The following is a 22787-nucleotide window of genomic DNA, read 5'->3' on the forward strand; positions in this document are numbered from 1 at the left end:
TTTTTAAAATTTTTAGATTTTCTTTATATAATGGAATTTTTTTTTTAATTATGGTAGAAAAGTTTTTTGATTTAAATTTTATTTTTTTATTTTTTTGTAACAATTTGCAATGGAAGCAATTGAATATTTTAAAATTTTCTATTTTTTTTTATATAATGGAACATTTGTTTTATAAATTATGGTAGAAAATTTTTGTTATTTAAATTTAATGTTTTTTTTAATTAATTGCAATATTTTCAAATTATGGTGGAAAATTTGTAATTAAAATGTTTTTAATATTTTTTTACATTTTTTAATATTTTTCTAATATTTTTTTAATATTTTTTTTTTAAATTTTTTTTTTAATTTTTTTAATTATATTTTTTAATATATATTTTTTTTAAATATATATATATATATATATATTATTGTTTTTATATTTTTTTATATATTTTTATATTTTTGCAATGTTTTGTACGTATTTTGTAACGTTGTATATTTTTTAATATACAATATTTTAAATATTTTTTTAATATATTGTTTTTAATATTTTCTTTATATTTTTTATGTGTTTTTTTGTATTTTTTATACTTTTTTTATATATTTTTTATATTTTTTTAAATATTTTTTATATTTTTTTTATATATTTGTATATATTGTTTTATTATTTTCATATTTTTTATATATTTTTATATGTTTGTATATTTTTTAAGTATATTTTAAAATATATTTTTTATAGTTTTTTATATTTTTTATTTTGTTTTTTTTTTTATATTTTATGTTTTTTTTATATTTTATGTTTTTTTTTTAATATTTTTTTTATATAGTTTTAAATATATTTTTTTATATATTTTTAAATATATTTTTTTATATATTTTTTAATATTTTTTGGTATTTTTGTAGTATTTTTCTTAAATATTTCTTATATTTTTCTTAAACTTTTTCTTTTTTTCTTTCCTCTCGAGAGCGTATAGCCTCGACAAGACATTTGTCTTGCGTTAGTTACGTTAATCTATTTGATTTCTGACAGGGTAGGCGATTAGCTTGCCACTACCAGCCCCGAAATTAGGAACAACGCCTTTTTACTGCTTGGAGCGCTATCTGTGTACTATGCAAGTGCACAGTTATATACAATTTTTTTAAATTTTTATTTAAAAATTTTCACATTTGAAGTTATGCGTTTTTATTATTTTCTTATAATGTTTTTAAGCGTGCAAATATTTTTTACTATATTTTTTTCACCACACACACACACACACTTTAACTCACTACAAAAAGTAAGTAAATTAAAATTAAAACGATTCTAATTTCGCATCTTATTTGTTTAATTTTTTCAAAAAGATTTTCTACCACAAAACGTTAGAAGGAAAGTTAAACAACTATGAATACAGGGTTGCCCATATTCGACGAACCCATGTGTTTTTATTTTAAATCAAAGAAAAACACAATTTTTTTGATGTTGACGATAATAATCATTTAAAAAAAAACCCATGGGTCCGTTGAATATGGGCAACCCAGTACATGAAAACTACAAAAGAAAAAAAAACTTGTTCAGAGTTTGCAAAAAATCAAATGAAATTTTAAATCTTAAAATTAACTGAAACAGAATCGAAATAAACAAAGATACACTTTTAGTATAAATACATCTGTATGTATTCATAGAAATTACATGAGTTATGAATTTTAAAAAATTTGATAAAAAAAAAAACGAAATAAAATTATTGGCGCAAGAAATCACAAAAGGTTAAAATTTTAAATAAAAAATTAATTAAGACCAACGGAAAATTTTTGCAGCAGCATAAGTTTTTTTAATATTTATTTAATTACAATTTAAAACTTAAGCTAAAAATACACTAAGTTTATACCAACAAAATTAGTATTACCTTAATAAGAGGCAGAAATAATATAAAATATGTATGTAGTCCTAACCGTCGTCTATAGCTGACACACTAACACATGTAAGCGAATGCTAATCGTTATGTTAATTTTTAATTTAAGTTGTAAAATATCTTAAAATAAAACTAATAAGTAAAATAAGTTACTATAAGCATAATTCTTACTAAAAAGAAATCGAAAGAAAAATTACAAAAAAAAAAAAACAAAAAATAAATGAAAAAATTTTAAACACACAGAGATTTGTGTCTTATTTTCATATTTCTTGAATATTATCATATTTCTTCTTCTCGTTTGATGGAAGATGCTATCAAGATGGTTAGGGCGGATAAGAAGAATGAGGACTCAACGCCCAAGTAGCAACTAAATTGTTTAAAATTTAAAAATAAAGATTATGGTCGGGTAGCTCCTGAAAAGTTTCTGCAGCTGTTGTTGTTGCTGTTGTTTAAACAGTAATAGTTCGTGGTGGTACTCAACCTTCCCGTTAGCGAATATAGTTGGCCGAATCTGCAATCTGATGCTTTACGTCGTCCATGGCCCCCCGATTACTGGAGATGTGGGAAGTCGATTTTTTCGCTTACATTTTCCATATAGCGATGAGTGAAGAACGCGATTTTCTATTTTCTATGAACTTTTGTAATTTACATTTAATGTTTTCATTTTTTTGCAATAAATTGCAATGCATATTTTAAAATTTTCTAGTTTTTCTTTATACAATGGAACATTTTTTTAAACTTATGGTGTAAAATTTGTAAATAATTTTTAAATATTTTTTTATATATTTTTTAATATATTTTTTAATAAATTTTTTATATTTTTTTTAAATAATTTTCTATTTCTTTTTATATATGTATATTTTTTTTAATTAAAAAAAATTTTTTTTTTTTTAATTTTCATTTTTTTTTCTTTATACATTGGTTTTCAGTAAGAGCGCTTCAACTTTTGAACTTTTTTGAATAAAACACAAACGGTTTGACTTTTTTAACTAATTTTTTTTTATTATCGAGTTTGAACATATACATTTAAGTATGAAACTCGATTTCTTTTGCATGACCACCGCGTGCACGTTTTACGAAGTCCAATCGTTGAACCCAATTTTCGACCACTCTTTTGCATAAATCGGTCGAAATTCCAGCAATTTCGGGTTCAATATTGGCTCTGAGCTCACAAATCGTCGCCGGCCTGTTACTGTAGACCAATGACTTCACATAACCCCAAAACGGGACGGTTTGTTAAATGGACCGTAAAATGGCCGTAATGCTCTTAAAGTAGCAGCAACAGAACGTTTATTTTCATAAAAAATTTGCACGATTTGCAATCGTTGCTCAAGTGTGTATCGTTCCATGATGAAATGTATACTAATGAAGTTTACAAATGACAAGCGAAAAATAAAAAATGTTGCGTCGTTCGCCCTCCCTATCGGAAAAAAGTTGAAACGCACCTATTGAATAACCCATTACAATATATGTTTAATGGTTTTGGTGGGAAATTTGTGTAACTAAATTTTTTTTGACTAAATTGTAATGGAAGCAATTTTATATTTTAAAATTTTCTAGTTTTTCTTCATATAATGGAACGTTTTTCTTTAAATTATGGTAGAAAATTTTGTAATTTAAATTTAATGTTTTTATTTTTTTTGTAATAAATTGCAATGGAAGCAATTTTATTTGTTTAGATATTGTTTATATTTTTTTAAATCATTTTTTATATTTTATTTATTTAAATTTTTTTTTTAATTTTCAGTTCTTTTCTTTATACAATGGAAATATTTGTTTAAAGGTTATGGTCGGAAATTTGTGTACCTAAATTTTTTTTGACAAATTGTAATGGAAGCAATTTTATATTTTCAAATTTTCTAGTTTTTCTTTATACAACATTTTTTTAACGTGGAAAATTTGTAACTAATTTTTTTAATATTTTTTTATATTATTTTAATATATTTCTTTTAATATTTTTATTTTATTTTTTATTATTTTTATTTTTTTATATTTTTTTAATTCCCTCTAGAGATGTGGGAAGATTGTTTCCTTGGCTCACTTTTTCCATAAAGCGTTGAGTGAAACACGTGATTTTCTATGTAAGTGCTTCTGAAAGAAAATCTCGTTATAGAAATTTTGTATTTTCCAAATACATTTTTACTCCCTGATACCAATGAGACACTTTCTAATTGTTATACCTCACGAGCTGTTAAAATTACCACTCAATTATAGCTGTCAAAAAATTCAGTAATTTTTGGCATTTCATCATGCATCGTTCCACTCTTGCAAATATTTACTGTTCGCTGCGGCTTATGGCATGCCGACATCTTTCGAAATAATGGAGTCACATCGTCAACGGTCCTCGGTGTAGAGTGATATTAATCGTCCTTGTATGACCAGAGCTCGACAATATCAATATATCCGAGCTGTTTGGAACACGGCACTACATTCCATAAAAGCGACACAACCTTCGAAGTCGTGGAGAAGATATTTGACGACTGAATCAGCTCTTGGCGAGCGTTCATCGTTTAGCCGTCCGGATCATGCAGCTTGAAACCACTCGATTATTTTTTCTTCACCTACCGTAAGAATTCAACCACTTTGGACCAGCTCAAGCCTAACATTCGAGACGGAATGCAGGGAATAACGTCAATTTGATAGCTTACACCGTTTTTGTTTTATTTAAATTTATTTTCCTACCGTTCTTATCTGGTCACTCGATATAACATACAGCCTTGGCTAAAAGTATTATGCACCCCACTAAAATACAAGTAATTTCAAGTGTGGCTACCAAAACAACCGCTGCTTTTCTGCTTACAACAATAAATTGTCTTATGCGAAAAGGTGCCATGACTTGGTGCATGCGAATCCAAGTTTTAAGTGAGGAAGGAAAATCTCAGGTTGAATTTGCTGGGATGTTGGCGATGCGCAGTCGAATGTGCTAATAAGCGATTTGCGCAGAAAAATTTCTACCATATCAATTCAAAAAGTGGATGAAAAATCCTCACTTACTAGTGTAAGGGAAGACCGAAAACTTATACGCGAGTCACTCAAGGATCGTAAAAATTCCACTTCCGCGCTTGCAGCTGCCCTGACGGAAGAAATCAGAAAACCTGTTAACGCTACGAATGCGTTAGAAGGCTCCTGTAAGCAGGCTTAAAAGGAGGAAATAACACAAATTTTGTAAAACGATTTTTTGTTCCTTTCCTACAGGAACCACTATCTCCTATTTTAAAACGCCAGATAAAGGAAGTCAGCATAACATTGCAAACAGCCCTGAAAAAAATCTTTAATTCACGAGTGTGGAGGGCTATCAGTACAGGCGAATGTGCAAAGCTTGTACGCGGTATGCCCCAGAGGCCTGCTATTGTTATCAAAACAAAGGACGGACCTACTAAAGGGTGATTTTTTAGCTATTATCTTTTTAAACAGTTGGTATAAACAGCTAACGCACGTATCGTGTTTTGTTTCACTGTCAAACATCTTCAGTTTGGTCTATATTTAACCATGAATCGTCTTACCAACGAACAACGCTTGGAAATAATTGAATTTTATTATAAAAATGCGTGTTCTGTTAAGAAAGTTTATCGCGCGCTTCTTCCATTTTATGGTCTGTTTAATCGACCCACTGAAGCGGCTATTCGAGCTATTGTGACTAAATTTAGAACAAAATTTACATTATTGGACATCAAACAACAATATCGCAGCTGTATCGGCCAGTGTTAATGATGACCATCAATTATCGATTCGTCGCCGTTCGCAGCAATTGGGCCTCTGTTACTCAACAACGTGGAAAATTTTGCCTTTCAAAATACAGCTGGTGCAAGAATTGAAGCCGAACGACCTACTGCAAAGCAGAATTTTTGGTGAATGGGCTCTTGGAAAGTTGGCCGAAGATCCACTTTTTTATCGAAAAATTGTGTTCAGCGACGAAGCTCATTTTTGGATCAATGGGTACGTAAAAAAGAAGAATTTTCGATTTTGGAGTTAAGATCAGCCAGAAGAATTGCAAGAGCTACCAATGTATCCAGAAAAGGTCACAGTTTGGTGGACCGTACTTCTTCAAAGATGCTGCGAATCGTAACGTAACTGTGAATGGTGAGCTCTACCGTGAAACGATATCCAACTTTTTTTGGCCCAAAATGCAAGAGCTTGACTTGCATGACATGTGGTTTCAGCAAGACGGTGCCACATGCCACACATCACGCGTAACAATGGACTTGTTGAGAGGCGAGTTCGGTGAACATTTTATTTCACGTTCGGGAGCCGTCAATTGGCCACCCAGATCGTGCGTTGTAACGCCTTTAGATTATTTTTTGTGTGGCTATGTTAAAGCTCATGTCTATTCAGACAAGCCTGCTTCAATCAACGCATTGCAAGACAACATTAAAGCATTTTTATGTGAGATACCGGCCGAAACATTGGAAAGAGAATGCCAAAATTGGACTAAGCGGATGGACCATTTGAAGCGCAGTCGCGGTAAACATTTGCATGCAATAATCTTGAAACATTAAATTATATGGACTATACTATCGATTTAAATAAAAATTTCATACATTTTTCTGAATTTTACGTGTGTTTTTTTGAAAAACTTTCCTATAGCTCTTAGCACTAATTCCTTTTATTAGTACTGATTTATTAATAAAAGTTACCTTTTAAAATTAAAAATTCCGTAATTATGAATAAGTTCCTAATACTTTTGGACAAGACTATATGCGCATACTTCATAAGCCCGCAATTTCTTTTTATACACCCCACGTTGTAAAATTACAAACGCTCCACTATCTCTTTTTTTAAATAGGTATATGTATTTCATATTACAACAAAAACCATATAACGCAAAGTCTCAAACTTCGTACAAATTTTTTAAAAATTTCACAGAACTTTCAACTTCTTAACAAGAATTTTTAGAATTTTTCTGAGTACACATTTTTATGGAAAATTAAATTTTAGTGTAATAAAGTGACACAAGAGATCTTTTAGGTCGAAGTGCGGCCATTGGGCACACTACAGGACTAAGTAAATTTCAAATGATTATAAAATACTGTTGATTTTTGATTTATTTGATTATATTTTGTTTTATTCGCAAGAAAAACCCTTGAACCGCACTAATACATACTTTAAACATACACTAAACCTACCATGGACGGGTCAAATTGCCCATTTTAAACTTTTTGTCAGAAGTTCTTAAAAATAACACTATTGAATCGTCGTTTGCCTTCACGACTTTTATTAAAAAATACATCGAATGTATTTTCCAAGATTTACTCTTCTCTTTCTAATTGTTTTACCGAGAAATATATGTGATCTTAATAATGTATACAATATTTTTAAGACGGGTCATTTGACCCACTTTGGTAGGAATAGGAATACATAAAATATCGGTAGGTTTAGTGTTAATTTCGTTCCTCTTACTGTATTATAAAAATATACTTATAAAAAAGTAGTTGAACTTTCCTCCTACGAAATTACGTATACGCAGTGGATACACCTGTTTAGGTTTTCCCCTTTCAAATTAAATTGATGCGAAAATGAAAAACTGAGTATGCAGTTTAACAATATAAAATCTATAGTATTACGTACATCCATACTGGCATATTTTTTAGTCTTCACCTTGCTCTCCAAAATGGACCTGATGATTACAATTTTAACATATATTCACTTTAGCTCAATATGGCTACCTTTTGCCTTTTGCCTATAGCCTTCAAGCGGTCAAAAAATGAGTTGCATGCTGTACGAATGTGATCTAGAGGTATTTTGGCCCATTCTCGTATAATCGCGTTTATCAGCGCATCCATACTGGCATATTTTCTAGCCCTCACCTTGTTCTCCAAAATGGACCAGATGGAATAGTCCATCAGATTTGCGTCTGGCGAATTCGAAGGCCATTGTGTGGACGAAATGAAGTGTGGAACATTATTTTTTAACCATTCTTGGCTTAGACGTGCTTTATGAGACGGTGCCGAGTCCTGTTGGAACGTCCATGGTCTACGACCGAAATGTTTGCGTGTCCACGGCTCTAAAGCAGCTTCTAAAACATTTTTCCGATACTGCGCCCCAAACCATTACTTGCGATGGGAAATTGCTTCGAGTGGCCATATGTAGGCTCAAATTCGCGTATGAGCGTTCGGTGAAGTAAACACGATCGTTTTGAGTGTTTATGAACTGCTCAATTGGGAAATTTTTTTCATCAGAAAACACAATGTTAGGAAATTCGCCACGTTCGTGCAAGCGCAACAACTTCTTTACTCTTTCGCACCGAACTTTTTTTTGCTGGGGTGAAAGATCGTTCGCTTTTTGGAACTTGTAAGTCTTAACCTTGAGCTCCTTTTTCCAGATTTCGTTCAAGTCGAGCCTTCACTTTGTATAGCGTTTTGCAATGCTACCAGTATCATTGTAACGTTTTATAGTGCGATACACAAACATTTTATTCACTTTGAGGTGACTGAGCTCACGAACAATGGCTGGCGCATCACACTATTACGTTCCATCACAGAAAAAAAATTCAACAAAACTGAGACGCAAATGCTTTTGATGGCTTATAAACAATATATTGAACTGCCATTAGAACAATTTTGACGTTGATGTCATGAGCTGTTTTACAGATACAAGCAGTGTGAAGTTGATATCACTTCATATCGTTCATCCTGTATATGTGTAAAATATAATATTTACTAACAGAGGGGAATCTATCTTGACTTATTCTGACAACGCCAAGTAAACTTCAGTCAGAGTAGTCACAAGTCACGGCTAAGTTTTAAAAATATTGTAATGAAAATTTAAAAAAACATTAGTTAAGTATTGTTTGGGTATCCGTTGGGAAGTTTGAACAAAACAATTACTCCATTTACATTTTTTATTAGAAAAAAACTAGAAAAATTGTGTTTTTTAAGGGGGTAGTATGGTATTTTTTTTTTTTTCATTTTTTTTTTTTTTTTTTAAACTATTCTATAACATCTTAAGATTATTGTGTGAAAGTTTGAAGTGCATTAGAGTAAAATTGACAAAGACACAAAGGATTAAGTATCTACCTCTCCAACCGGATTTCACAATCTTCACAAATCTTTAAACGCGTTTTTCTCACACTTGCCTTTTTTACGGTCGGTGTCCACTGTAGATTCATATCTACTGCACCGATTCTTTTCAAATTTGGTTTTTTTGTTTCTTTACTTTATTCACGAGGTAATGACGTCGAGTTTTTTTTTTTTTTAAATTTTGTCATATTTTAAAACAACAAAGTTTTCAAGTTTTTTTTATGAAAAATCGGTGTTTTGACTTCAAAGCGCTTTAAAAAATTTAAAAAACAAAAAAAAAAAAATTCGACGTTGTTACCTGCGAAACTTTATTAGCTGATGAAATCAATTTGGTTTTTTGATTTTAGTTGATCCAGTAATGAGTTCTGAGGGACACCGCAATAAAACTTTTTTATGAGACGTCCGCGAAGATTCGCTGCCACCAACTCATTTCTTCATAAAAATCAATGAAAATTTCACACAATATTCTTTAAATATGACTTTATAATGAAGTAATTTTAAAATTTTGAATAAATCAACTGTGTCGACAAAAAAAATTTCGAAAAATATGCTTGTTTTACACCGAATTAACCATACTACCCCCCTAAGCCTTGTAAATAGAAAATGGCAGTCGCCGTGGCCGAATGGATAGGTGCGTGACTACCATTCGGAAGTGCGTAGGTTCGAATCTCCGTGCTTGATGATAGAAAACGTTTTTTCCTAATATCGGTCGCCCGTCGACAGGCAATGGTAAACCTTCGAGTGTTTTTCTGCCATGAAAAAGCTCCTCATAAAAAATGGTTTGCTTAAAATGTCGGCTTAAATTGTAGATCCCTCCATTTGTGAAACAACAGCAAGACGCATACTATAAATAGGAGGAGGAGCTCGGCCAAACACACAAATGGAGTGTAAGCGCCAATTATATTGTACACGGTCCGGCATTCGAAGTGTAATAAATTAAAAGGCCCATAAATTTAGTTTGGAAAATTACTTCCATTCAATTTAAAGTAAAAAATATGTGAAAATAATACAAAATTAAGAATCAATTTACTTTTGCTCGATATTATGGCCTTTTGCTTTGACTATGGCCCTGAGATAGTCCAGAAACGAATCGCAAGCTGCCGGAATGTGACTTGCAGGTATTTTGGCCCACTCGCGGGCAATGGCTTTTTTCAGTGCCTCGAGACTGGTGAATCTTTCAGTTCGGTTCTTTCTCTCCAAAATGGCCCAAAGAGAATAATCCATCGGATTCGCGTTTGGTGAATTTGAGAGTCATTGTGTGGACGTTATAAAGCTTGGAATTTTGTTTTTTTTTAGCCATTCTTGGTTCACGTCCATGGTCTTCCACCGAAATGTTTATTTGCCCACGGATTCAAGGCAACCTCCAGAAAACTTTCCCGATAATATTTCGCATTTTCCTTGACGCCAGGCTCGATAAAAACAATTGGAAAGCGCCCATCTGCGGTTACAGCAGCCCAAACCATTATCAGTTTCGGGTGCTGCTTCCTGGTGGCCAATCGATGACTCAAATTCTCGTATGAACGATCGGGTTAATAAACCCTATCGTTTTTTGATTTTGCGAATTGCTCAGTTGCAAAAATTTTCTGGTCAGAAAACACAATGTTCAGAAATTGACCGCTTTCGGCCAAGCGAAGCAACTCCTTCGCTCTCTCAAGTCTGACTTGTTGCTGCTTTGGTGTGAGATCATGCGCCTTTTGGATTTTGTAAGGCTTGACTTTGAGATAATTTTTCAGTAAGCGGCGGATCATACGGACATATATTTTCAGATCTTTCGCCATTTAATTGGCATTTCATCGGGGATTCCACTCAAGTCGCTTCTTCACTTTTTTAACCATTTCACGTTACATTGCGCTTCGGTTTCGGCCACAAAAGTTCTGTTCGGTTTCGGCTGTGCTTCGGAAAACAATTTCTCGCCGAACAGTTTTTAATTTTTATTCCTTCAGAAAAAATTCAAAACGGAATTTGGGATTTAAAAATTTGGAAAAAAAAATAATTTTTCATAAAATAACGAATGGGGCACTTATCCTTAGGAATATCAGCTGTCCAGCAATTCTAAAATTTTTGAATACTGGTATAAAAGCCTACACGTCCTGTTGAAAACAATTGTTTTACAGTTTTTATCTGTTCCTCCATCGAGTGTGACTAGTGAGCAATTGTCTAGTGCTACAGGTCAGCTCTGATGTTGCTGTTATTGTAGCAGCATAAACATTCCCCGTACAAATACGGGGAATACTGCTGAAGTGACAGTCCCTGGCCGGATATAAATGGGAAACGTGTAAACGTCAGCTCTGATAGACGTTGCCACTTGCAAGTTGAAAATGCCGACAAACTGTTATTTTTACATTCCAATATAAAATAATGAGTGTTACATATTCGTACAAGCACACATTCAAGCATAAGTAGGTTTTCATAATTTTTCTAACGATATATAATATTTTTTTAATTTTTTTTGCTCGTGGGCCACATCTTTTCTTCCATTTTTATAAACAAAAGTAAATGTTATGAGGTGAGCCCCTTAAACAGGTGCATTAACACACTTTCTTATGAATACCAAATATCAACACTGGTTCAAACAGAAAATCAAAAGCTTTCCTATGTACGCAATTAAATAATACTTGAAAAGCTTTGTTCGCTTTTCATATTCAGCAGCGTACGAATACGCTCACCGAAGTCACAGGCTCCGCCATTGAACACACCGCACGAATGAAAGCCGGAACTAATAAAGGAGCGAGCCTGCCGATGTTTACACCCACCACACTCCCACACACATACCAGCACAATACCGCTAAGTCAAACAACTCGCCAATTTCCATTGGGCGCCAATACCACTCGCATAAAGCTTGAATCAAGCATGCATTTTGGGTGCTTGTGTTTGCGTGTGTGTGCGTGCGAAAACGAATGACAACAGCACAATAATATTAACAACAAAAAAAAAAACAACATCGTGTATGTGAGTATGTGCGTAGTTGCTGGAAATACTTGACTTGATTTCTCGCCATCGCCATCGTCGTCGCCAACTCGTCAATCGTAATGTGGCAGTCGTGTGAAGTGAAAGCGTAAAACGCAACGCTGGGGAAAATGGTAGCCTTGCATTGCATTGAAAGGTGAAAATTTATATTTTTGTGAATTAGTCAAAGCGCGTTGCATGAATTCGGAAGTGATATTGATGAAGAGTGTAGCTATGTTGGGACGGAAAAAATAATATGGATTGAATTAGAAATATAGAATTATGTAAATCGACTTGGAAGAAAATGTGTAAAGAAAATGAAAACATTAAAAATTTTTAAAACCTATTCGCTATACATACATACAAATGTATGTACTTGTGAATTGTGTGTGTTTGATGCTAAAATTATAATGGATTGAAGAAATGTTCGGTGTGAAAAATTTGCCATTAACACGCAGCGTGCGGTGGTATGTAAAAATGCAAAATGAAAAATGAAAAAAGAAAAATCGGCTGAGTACCGTTTAAAATAAGGGCACTAGTGGCTATACAAAAAGTTTTTCTTTTTCACAAATCGTTGCAGCAACGCACCACCATCCATTAGGAGCCAGCACATCGCGCCTCGTCTTTCCCCGCTTTGCTACTAAGTACTTGTCACACGACACAAACACACCCACACCACACGACGACGGGTCAAATTTTTTTTTTTTTTTGTTTGCTGTCCTTTGCGAACTCCTACGAAGCGTGGACGATGTTACGTTGGTTATTCAATTATGTGAAGATTGGAATAAAGATGGAGAGAAAAAATGTAATTAAAGTTTAACACGGAAAAATCTAATAAATAAATGAATATAAAAACGAGTTGTAATAGTTTGTGATAACAAAAAAAAAAAAACAAAAAAAAAATGTACTTGAGTGTGGTGCCTGTTCCTTTGAAAATATGCCGACGAAAATCACATACGAAATATGTAACGATTGATTGATGTGCTGCATTTGTAAGCGAAAATCTACATACATACATACATACGTACAAATGTGATTGATGATAAACGAAAAATTGATTTTGCAAAAAGCATACAAACATACATGCAAAGTATAATATTTTTGCGTAAGTGATTAGGAAACAATTAGAAGAGGCACAAATAATTTTTATTTAAAAAATTTTCAAGCAAGAATACTTCTGCAACACAATTTTTTTCTTTCGAAATGTGCCTAGAAAAGATACTGCGAGTATTGCGAGCATCCAACGTCATTCTATCCGGTAAATGTGAAGAATTGCAAAAGCATTGCAGCACCCAGCGCTATAAAGTTTTCTATAGTTTATGTGCAGATAAGACTTGCAAATTTTCCTGATTTCATTAAATATAAATGTACATGTAAATATAGGCAATACATTTTCTAGTCCTGCATGTTCACGTACATAAATACATGCACACTTATGTATGCATATGTAGATGAGCTTGACTTACATAAATTTGACTACATTGTCAAGAATTTATTTATTGTTAGATGGGCAAGAAATAAATTGAAAATGAACATGCACACACCCCTACGATTATATACACATGTATGTGAGTATGTACATATGTACGCATACGCACACAGTAGTACGCATACCAACGCGCGCACACAATAACAAAGTAACGGAAACAAATGTAAATCTTACAATGCAAAAAAATGCGAACGCTCATGAATATACTTATACAGTATATAAGTAACTGTATATATCTACATATACATATATATATGTATATATGTGAATATATGTATATATGTGTATCAACTACTTTTACATATTACAACACACACACACACACATACATATGGAAAGTGGCAGTTATCCAACGTTATTGTGCATCCGCATAAGCAAACCATATACACCAACTTGCCGACACGCCAGCACTTTGTTGCCGCCACCGAGTAAAACTAAACGTCGTTCCTTGTAGTACGTTCAACAATGTGCTACTCACACAGTGACAACTACTACATCAAGTAGCTGAAACCATTTGCAATGTACTATGTAGCACTTGTGGCAATCTTAAGCATTGGGTGATTTGTTGTTGTTGTTGCCTCCGCTGCAGTCGCCCAAACATAACATCAACCAAAGTAATCGCCCATGCGCATATCTACCCACCGCAAGCAACCTATACGAGAACCGACCACCGGCCACCAAGTAGCCTACGTTTTTGGATTTTTGGTTTGAAAAGTTGTTTGTTTTTATTGCTGCTATAGACTTTACCTTAGTCGCAATTGTCGTTACTTTTGTTTTTGGGTTCCACTATCCCGCGTTGGTAGTCGCTACTGTACGAGCTAAGTTTAGTTTAAGCCGATTTGGTTGGCAAATCTATTGGATTGGTGGTTTCATGCATAAATTCAAGTTAAATTGCGCTGTAAATGTTGGGCTTCGAGTCTGAAATATAACTGCTGTAAGGATTAAATGAGCGATTAATTAAAAAAATTAAAAATTTTTTTTTTTTTTTATTTAAAAATTAGACAACCTTTTCTTCTCTCTTTTGCCAATTTATTCCAATGTAAGCCAGCTGCCTAGAAATCCAATCTCTCTAGTCAACAAGTGCTACTTTGAACTAAGTAAGCAATAGAGTAGTCGAGGTCTCTATCGACGAACAAAACTAACACTCTATAAGGCTCTCGTCATGCCCATCCCAACGTATGGCGCAGAAGCTTGGACGATGGCAATATCTGATGAGACGCCCCTTTGAGTGTTTCAGAGAAAGATTCAGCGAACGATTTTTGGATCATAGGTGATGGAACTATGAGCTATTTGAACTTTACGGCGACATAGACATAGCGCAGCGAATAAAGATCGGCTACGTTGGCTGGTTCATGTCGTCCGAATGGATACAAACGCTTCGGTTTTAAAAGTATTCGATGCGGTATCAGCTGGTGGTAGAAGAGGAAGACGATGGTCACCTCTGCGTTTAACAGATTAGGTGAAGAAGGACTTGGCTTCACTTGGTGTGTCCAACTGGCGCCGGTTAGCACGAGAAAGAAAAGACTGGCGCGCTTTGTTAAATTAGGAAGAATATGAGGAGTTCGCGTCTGCTCAACAGAGGTTTCTGCTTGATTTGTTATGAAAGTAAATCTTAATGATCTTTGATAAGTGTCTTTAAACATTTGATAGAGATTTTTGTGTAAATTTTATTTCACTTCTTTTCAAAACACTCTGTGCGACCCTAACGAAGTTATGAAGTTTGAGAGAACAATAGATTTTAGCGAATGTATGTGCTCCTTCTTGAATTATACCTATCCGAGGTGTTTGTGTCGCCTTCTTGAGATGGTATCGCATTGAAGGAGTAGGTGTATAGATGTCTCTAGCGACGAGCCGCAAAGGCGACATAAGTTAGGCGACTAGAATAGAAATTGGATAGACATTTTTTAACGTTATCTAAATTGGAAAGTTGTTCTCTGTTCCTACTTACTAAAATATTAATGTTTTCAATAAAAGTTTACTTTGGATGTCTAATTTCACTTTTCGACCCAAGTTGTAACAGGCATTCTACTGAATTACAGAAGAACTAACAAGCATGGTTTTGATAGCGTAAAAGCTTTCAAATCAGCTTTCACAGCTTTGAAGACATTTTTCTGAAACAAGTTTCGGAAAAAGTCTCCAACGGTACGAACTATAAGTCATTGAAGTCTCTCTATCTCTACTGAATTTTTGATCATTGGCGAGGCAGTTTTTGCTTTCCATATTCTCTAATCAGTGCGACTGAGACAAAATTCGTATTCATGATTCAGATCGTGTATCAAAGACCTTCTGGATAGCTCACACGCTTAGAAAACTACCAGATAGCATCACGAGAATGGCACTGGACTGGAACCCGCAAGGGAACAGAGTCGCGGTCGGCCAAAGAATACGTACGAACGTCGATGTTGCGCGTGCCAATAGACGCCGGCCTCACATGGAACAGAGCAAAAAGAACCGCCCAGAACTGTGTACGATGGAAAAGTCTTGTCGAGGACCTATACTCCCGAGCGGAGTGAACAAGAAAAACAAAAAAATTAAAGCTCTTCAAACGTCTTTATGGGTTGTCATTAATTGGTGGCACTCGTAATGAGGCTTTTTTTATAGCTTTAGGGTCCGGTACTCGAAGTGCAACCAATTCAAATTACTTTTACTTAATTCAAAGTAAAAAATGCGGGAAAATAATACAAAATTAGGAATCAATGTACTTTAGCGCGATAAGATCACCTTTTGCCTTGACTATGGCCTTGAAATGACCCAGAAACGAGTCGTAAACTACCCGAATGTGCCTTGCAGATATTTTGGCCCACTCGCGGACAATGGATTTTTTCAGGCCTCGAGGCTGGTGAATCTTTGAGTTCGGTTCTTGCTCTCCAAAATGGCCCAAAGAGAACAATCTGTCGGATTCGCGTCTGGTGAATTTGAGAGCCATTGTGTGGACGTTATGAAGTTCGGAACGTTGTTTTTTAGCCTTTCTTGGTTCACTCGAGCTTTGTGAGACGGTGCCGAGTACTATTGGAACGTCCATGGTCTGCCACCGAAATGTTTGTCTGCCCATGGGTTCAAAGCAACCTCCAGAATACTTTCCCGATAATAGATCGGAGGCATTTTGTATGGCAAAAAATAAGACGGGTGTTTTAGAGGGTTTGATTTTTTACTTAAAGAAGAAATAAAAAATAAAAGAGTTTTTTCGTTTCATGAAAATAATAGGGCATTTCTCTACCTCGACTTTGTCTTATGAAGACCACCAATTGCTCGATATAAAAAGTCATACCACTTTTTTCAGTATACAGATAGAAAGGATATTGTGCCGAATTTTCGATTCCAAATCGTAAGCCAAAGATAGTTAAGTAGCGCATGTAGACCTTAAATTTGACCTAGGTAGGTGGAGCCAAAGGGTTTTCGAACTAGCACATGAAGAAATAGAGCTCCATCTTTTCTGCGCTTTCCTGAGAAATATTTTGTACAGTTTTACCCTTTACAAAATATTACCCTTTACAGTACCCTTTAACAAATGTCAGGGAGATGCCGATGACCGGGTAGAAGGTCTTTGAGGCCAATTCAGTCCCCTTCCTGGCAAGCTCATCAGCAATTTCATTTCCCCCTATTTTCCTATGTCCTGGAACCCAGATCAGAGAGATGTTACCTGCACACCCAAGAGATTTGATCTCCTTCTAACAGGAGTTTACTAATTTCGTTCTGCACCATGGCGTCGAGAGAGACTTGATCGCGGCTTGACTATCAGAGAAAATCTCTCTCGCTCCTGCGTTCCCTAAACATTTTGCATGCCTGCAGGATCGCAAAGACTTCTGCTTGAAAAACACTAGCAGTGTTCGGCAGTTTAAAGGAGATAGATAAATTGGCTGATTTAAAGAAAACCCCTGCTCCGACTCCCTATTACATATTGGAACCGTCAGTGAAGACAGAGGTGCAAGCTTCGATGCAGATTTTTCCCTCGATCCAATCCTACATATTTGGAAATATTGCCCTAGCCCGACCCTCAAACTCTAGTTCGCGGATAGAAAGATCTGTTCGAAGTTCGGAGAAATACTGCCCAAAAAGGCTACCATGTCCCTTAAGAGATTGCCTCCAGAGGCCAATCTCCTTTAACCTGATTGCACTTTGAGCTGCAATGGAAATAAAGTAAAAGTCGATGGGAAGTAAGTGCAAAACGATATTTAGGGCAGCACTGGGGCAAGCTTTACATGACCCGGTGATGGGAATGTATGCAGTCGTTGCATCCTCCTCAGTTTAATGATATTATAGCCCTTCCGAAGAACTTCCCACCAAACCAGGCATTCATACGAAAAATTGGCAAAACCACTGCGTTGTACATCCAAAGCACGACCTGTGGCTTGAGTCCCTATTTTTTACCGAATATAGATTTGCAGGAGTAGACGGCTATACTGGCCTTCTTTACCCGATTTTCAAAGTTTAGCTTCCAATGGAGTTTGGAGTCAAGTATCACTCCAAGATACCTGACTTCCGATGAGAGGCGCGAGAACGTAGTTGTTTAATTTGGGAAGTCGAAAGGGTGGAGGTTTATATTTGATATTTGAGTTAACTCCACAAGAAGTATTCCAAAAGAGGCGAATCACGTGACCAATTGACGTTTTAAGTTTTGCCATCTTCCATTTGTGGAACAACATCAAGACGCACTCCACAAATAGGAGGAACTTGGCCAAACACCTCAGGTCCCAGGTCATCTTTCAATTTGTGATGTGCGTATTAGTTTTCACATATCTATAAATGGATGACTCCACAGTGGAATGCCGATCCCGAAGGTCAATTTGACTTTAGAAAGTATATTTTCAGCGCAGAAATGTACTCACAGCCGCTATAAGAAAAATAGGTTTTGTTTTTTCAATTTTCATGTGTCGTGTCTGGAGAAACCTTCGAACCCTATCACATATCTAATTTCTTTTTTCCTCAGTTCACACTCAACACCCCTTATTCAGCTTATTAATACAAATTTTACCCAGTTTTTAAATGCTTTTTCGTAATTTTTACGTACTTTTTGTAGTGCCCAGCTGACTTTATAGCTATGAGCTAATGTTGTTTGTGTTTTTTGGCACACTTTTTAATTAGTGTTTCTGAAAAATTCGATAATCAAGTGTACATACACACACGTACACACTCATATACATATATACACGCACACACACTTTAATAGCCATTAGAGCAATTTACGAACCACAAAGCGAGCCAGTATTTGGTTTAAGTACTTCGACATTTGGCCGAAACTAAGCATGCAATTTTCCAAGGCCATGAGGCTAGTAGTGGTTTGGGCCTATGGACCATTAGATGTATATAAATTTTTAAAATCCTATACCTACATATGTATATATGCACACATGTAAATGCGTTTATGGGCAACTTTGATTTGTCAGAAAGTGGGTGAGATGGATGCTTTGTAGAGGAGGCAAGAGGGGGAGGAACGTGAACTGGGCATGCTCTAAAAAATATTTTGATAACATATGTACATACATATATATATATATATATATATACGTACATCAAATCGATTAGGTGCCACGTGATGAGAGGAAACACTTTTTATTGCAATTTTAGAATTCTGCGAATGCGAAAATTACTGCATAGTTGGAAAGGAATTAGCTGAAAAATATTTGCGCTTAGAACAGGGTCCTACTAGTTCGTGTTTTCTTTAGCAGTGCTTTACTTTGACAGCTGCGACTTACGACGTCTCCCTGGTCTCATACGCTGACGACTGCACGTTAATGGCGTCGAGCAATGACATTGATGGCCTGTGCGCTAAAGTGAACGTCTACCTCAGCGACCTTTTTCGTTTTTTCATTGCGAGAAATTTCCAACTTTCCCCCAAAAAGTTCACGGCGACCCTCTTTACCGCCTTGGCAAAGGAGGTCAAATTGCAACTCAAGGTCGATGACACACCACTTCCGACTATCAACAATCGCAAAGTTTCGGGTGTAACCTTTGACAGTTTGCTCTCCTTCTCTGCGCACACAACTGCAATTGCCACTAAAGTCCAAAATCGCAGAAAGGTCCTCAAATCGCTTGCCGGCAGCACTTGAGGCAAAGGCAAAGAATTGTTGCTATCGACATTTAAGGCAATTGACCGGCCGGTTCTAAACTATTCTGCGCCTGTCTGGTCGTCTGGAACTAGTAACACGCAGTGGATAAAGCTCCAGACTTGCCAAAACACTGCTATTCGGATAGCGGCGGGTTGCCTCCTGATGTCTCTTCTTCAACACCTTCACAGCGAGGCATAGATGCTCTCAGTAAAGGAGCACAATAAACTACTCAGCAAACAGTTTCTGCTTGGGTGCTACTGCAGGTTTCCTCCTTGCAGACACCTGCTTGAACCAGAGCCGCCTCCCAGGCACGTCAGAATTACGCCGACGAGATCCAGCACAAAACGAACAGACATCTACTGGACCAGACAGTGTTTAGACAGACATAGACGACATTCATCGGGAGACCATCACCACCTTCTTAAGCTCCCGAACACTGAATGCCGTAATCGGAGTCCAACCACCTCCTATAGCAGATGAAGAGCTCCAGCTTCCCCGTGAGACCCGCGTAACACTGGCACAATTACGTTCTGGATATTGGAGCAGGTTAAATTCCTACTTATCCAGAATTGACCCCGACACACCAAACATACATATGTCCAGCATGTGAAGGCACCCCGCACGACACTAACCACCTTTTCACATGCCCCTAAAACTCACTCTTTAGATGAATTAGACGAAGGCGACCGGTGATATACAGAGCTTGTATTACTGCAAAAACAACAACAATCTTTTTGACAGATACTAAATAGAAAATCTATATTTTACTAAAATGCGTTAGGTTTTGAGCGAGAATTATAGAGAAATATTGGTGAAGAAGTTCTGAGCATTTTCCAATAGATGTCTTTAGCCAGCTCTACACTGCATCAGGCAATACGCGATAGGGCATGGTTTTGAAGGTCAATCGTAGAAAATGTGAAAATAGCCTGTTAGCCATTGAGCGTGAACATGGTGAACAGGATGAAAAGTGGACATAGCAGCAGTAGGAGTGGGGGTGCATGTGGAAAATTATCTTTTGCGACTTGAGACAGTCTCTAACAGATTATTCATCAGATCAAATAAATATATGTAAATCTTATTTATATCTGTAAAATCATAAAAATACGTAAATAAACGCAAACAAAAATTTATTATTTCTTTTTCTAAAATACCTTTACTCGGAAGCCCTGTTTGGGACAGAAAAGAACAAAGTTAAATACACCTTTTGGAAGACTGTTGCACTTTCTCTGTAAATGCCCGGGTTTGCCAATTTCTTCGACCGCCTGGGGCAGTGCGCCAACCTAAATCCTATCAACAATTCTGACTGGCTGTAGATATCTGCCTGTTGGAGGTCTTATAATGACGCTTTAGTGCTACGTTGGGAGTGCCAGACTGTCACTTCAACCATTTCACCTACCTACTTAAAGACACATTTAAAGGAATAGCTTATCGGTGCATTTAGTAAAACTCATTTTATTGATTAGCCGCTAAAATCGCTATTGATATTTGTCGTGCTCGCTTAGCTTTCATAAAACTATGTTTCTCGGGCACTTTATTTTCTGATCAACTTTTGTTCTTTTCGTAAATTTGTATTGGCCTTTTCCTAGTAAACTTTCAATGCCAATTTTTGGCGCATATTTACTTTACATTTATGTATGTATTTGTTTTCCATTGCCATTCGCTTTGCTATCAATTCAACGCTTCATATAAAGCTCAGTGGCACCTGCGGCATGACTACTTGCTTCATAAATTTTGTCGCACTTGCCACTGTTCCTCTTGCATCCGTTCACCTATACACCCAAGCACCTAAATGCATATACGAATGCTTGATGGGCTAGCACAAATAGAGCTGCTATTTTCATTATTGTTTATTATTAACATACATACATACAAGCATAATGGCATTGCGGTACATACAAATGAATGTTTTATGCCACAAATCACTATTAACTATGAATAAAGGATCTTTTACATAGAGACTTACTAGTATATGAACATACCATTATTTTCTGTTGAACTCTCCGTGGGCTGAAAGGATACATTTTAAATTTTACAATTACCGTTGGGCCGGCAAAACTCAAAGGGCAATCTTAGTACTGACTACTTCTCCTGGAAAGCATAAACTAAAATTTAAATTGTACGTATCTGTGCAAGCGTCGGAGCTAAGCAGATGATAAAGGTAAACAAATAAAATATTAATAAAAGTGGCTTCATCGTTTCTCAAAATATTCTCCTGGGAAGTCAATCGCTTTAACCAATTTCCAAAGCATTTCTGCCACTCAGAAGAGGATGCCTCTAAAACGAGCTGTTCAAATGCTACAACAGCTTCTTCAGGCATTGAAAAACGTTGACCTCGCATTTTATTATTATTTTATTATTAATGTTCGGGAACCAAAGTACAAGTAAACGCCAAATCAGTGCGGACTATAAGGCGGATGACCCATTAATTCGATCTTTTGTGTGCTCAAAAACTCTTGGGTGAAAGCTCGCAATGTATCTGTCAAGGATGATTCGTCTTCAGCGGTGGGTTTTCCTTAATTCTCCGAAAACTTCTGGCAAACAAATGTTTTTGTACCACTGGCGGAAGTACTGGCAATTGGGGAAGCTTGTAGGCTACTAATCGCAGATCCCTCTTTTAAGGGCAATATCGCTATTCTTTCGGATAGTCAAGCTGCAATCCAGGTACTGGGTTCGGCTACAACAACCTCTAAAGTGGTGGAACAAAGCAGGACTAGCCTTACCACTTTGAGCGAAAACCATAAAGTCACCTTAATCTGGGTCCCGGGACATCGGAGCATTGAAGGTAATGAAAAATCGGATGAACTGACAAGAAGGGGATCTTCCACGAATAACGCTCTTGCCGAATCGGTATTCACACCATTAGGTGCAGTCAAGAGTGCCATTTCCCTAAAATACCTCCGAATCGCAGATTGTAGATGGAGAGACCAGACGAAATGTAAAATTAGCAAAGCGTTATGGCCCACCTACAACCTTAAGCAACCGGCAACATTGATAAAAATTAAACGACGGGACGCCTGGAGACTAACGGCAGTCATAACTGCCTTTTGGTCTGTGGGAGAACAAGCAGCCAGAATGGGCACTCCTCACAGCATATACTGTCACAGTTGTAAACAACCGGAGAAAAGGGAAACAATCTTCCATTTCCTCTGCTCGAATGCCTTGCCCTATGGAAGGACAGAATGTTAAGCCTGGGTAAACCGCTGTTCGAGAGACTGAAACAGCTGTCTGGCTTAGATTTCAACAACCTAATAAGGTTCCTGAATCGCACAGATTGGATATAGTCATGCTGTAAATAATTGGTAAACATGTTGCTAACGAGCATGTGGCAACAAAATGGTGCGGAGGCGAAAGTTGGGTACTGGAAGAATCACCGCTTAAACCAACCAACCACTGGGAATAGACTGTTCTAAGTCGTTTCGT

At 36.0% G+C, this 22787-nt stretch overlaps 1 protein-coding gene across 2 annotated transcripts in view; it reads left to right on the top strand.

Annotated features, from left to right (window-relative positions):
* The first annotated feature begins 11928 nt into the window (after positions 1 to 11928).
* LOC128860211 (uncharacterized) overlaps positions 11929 to 22787 on the top strand; it is a 63264-nt gene continuing 52405 nt past the window's right edge. For both annotated transcript variants that reach the window (XM_054097537.1, XM_054097536.1), the window contains exon 1: positions 11929 to 13089. The gene's annotated coding sequence lies outside the window, so the exon portion shown is untranslated. The remainder of the gene's footprint in view (positions 13090 to 22787) is intronic.

Source organism: Anastrepha ludens, chromosome 4 (assembly GCF_028408465.1).
Source record: "Anastrepha ludens isolate Willacy chromosome 4, idAnaLude1.1, whole genome shotgun sequence".
Classification (NCBI taxonomy): Eukaryota; Metazoa; Arthropoda; class Insecta; order Diptera; family Tephritidae; genus Anastrepha; species Anastrepha ludens.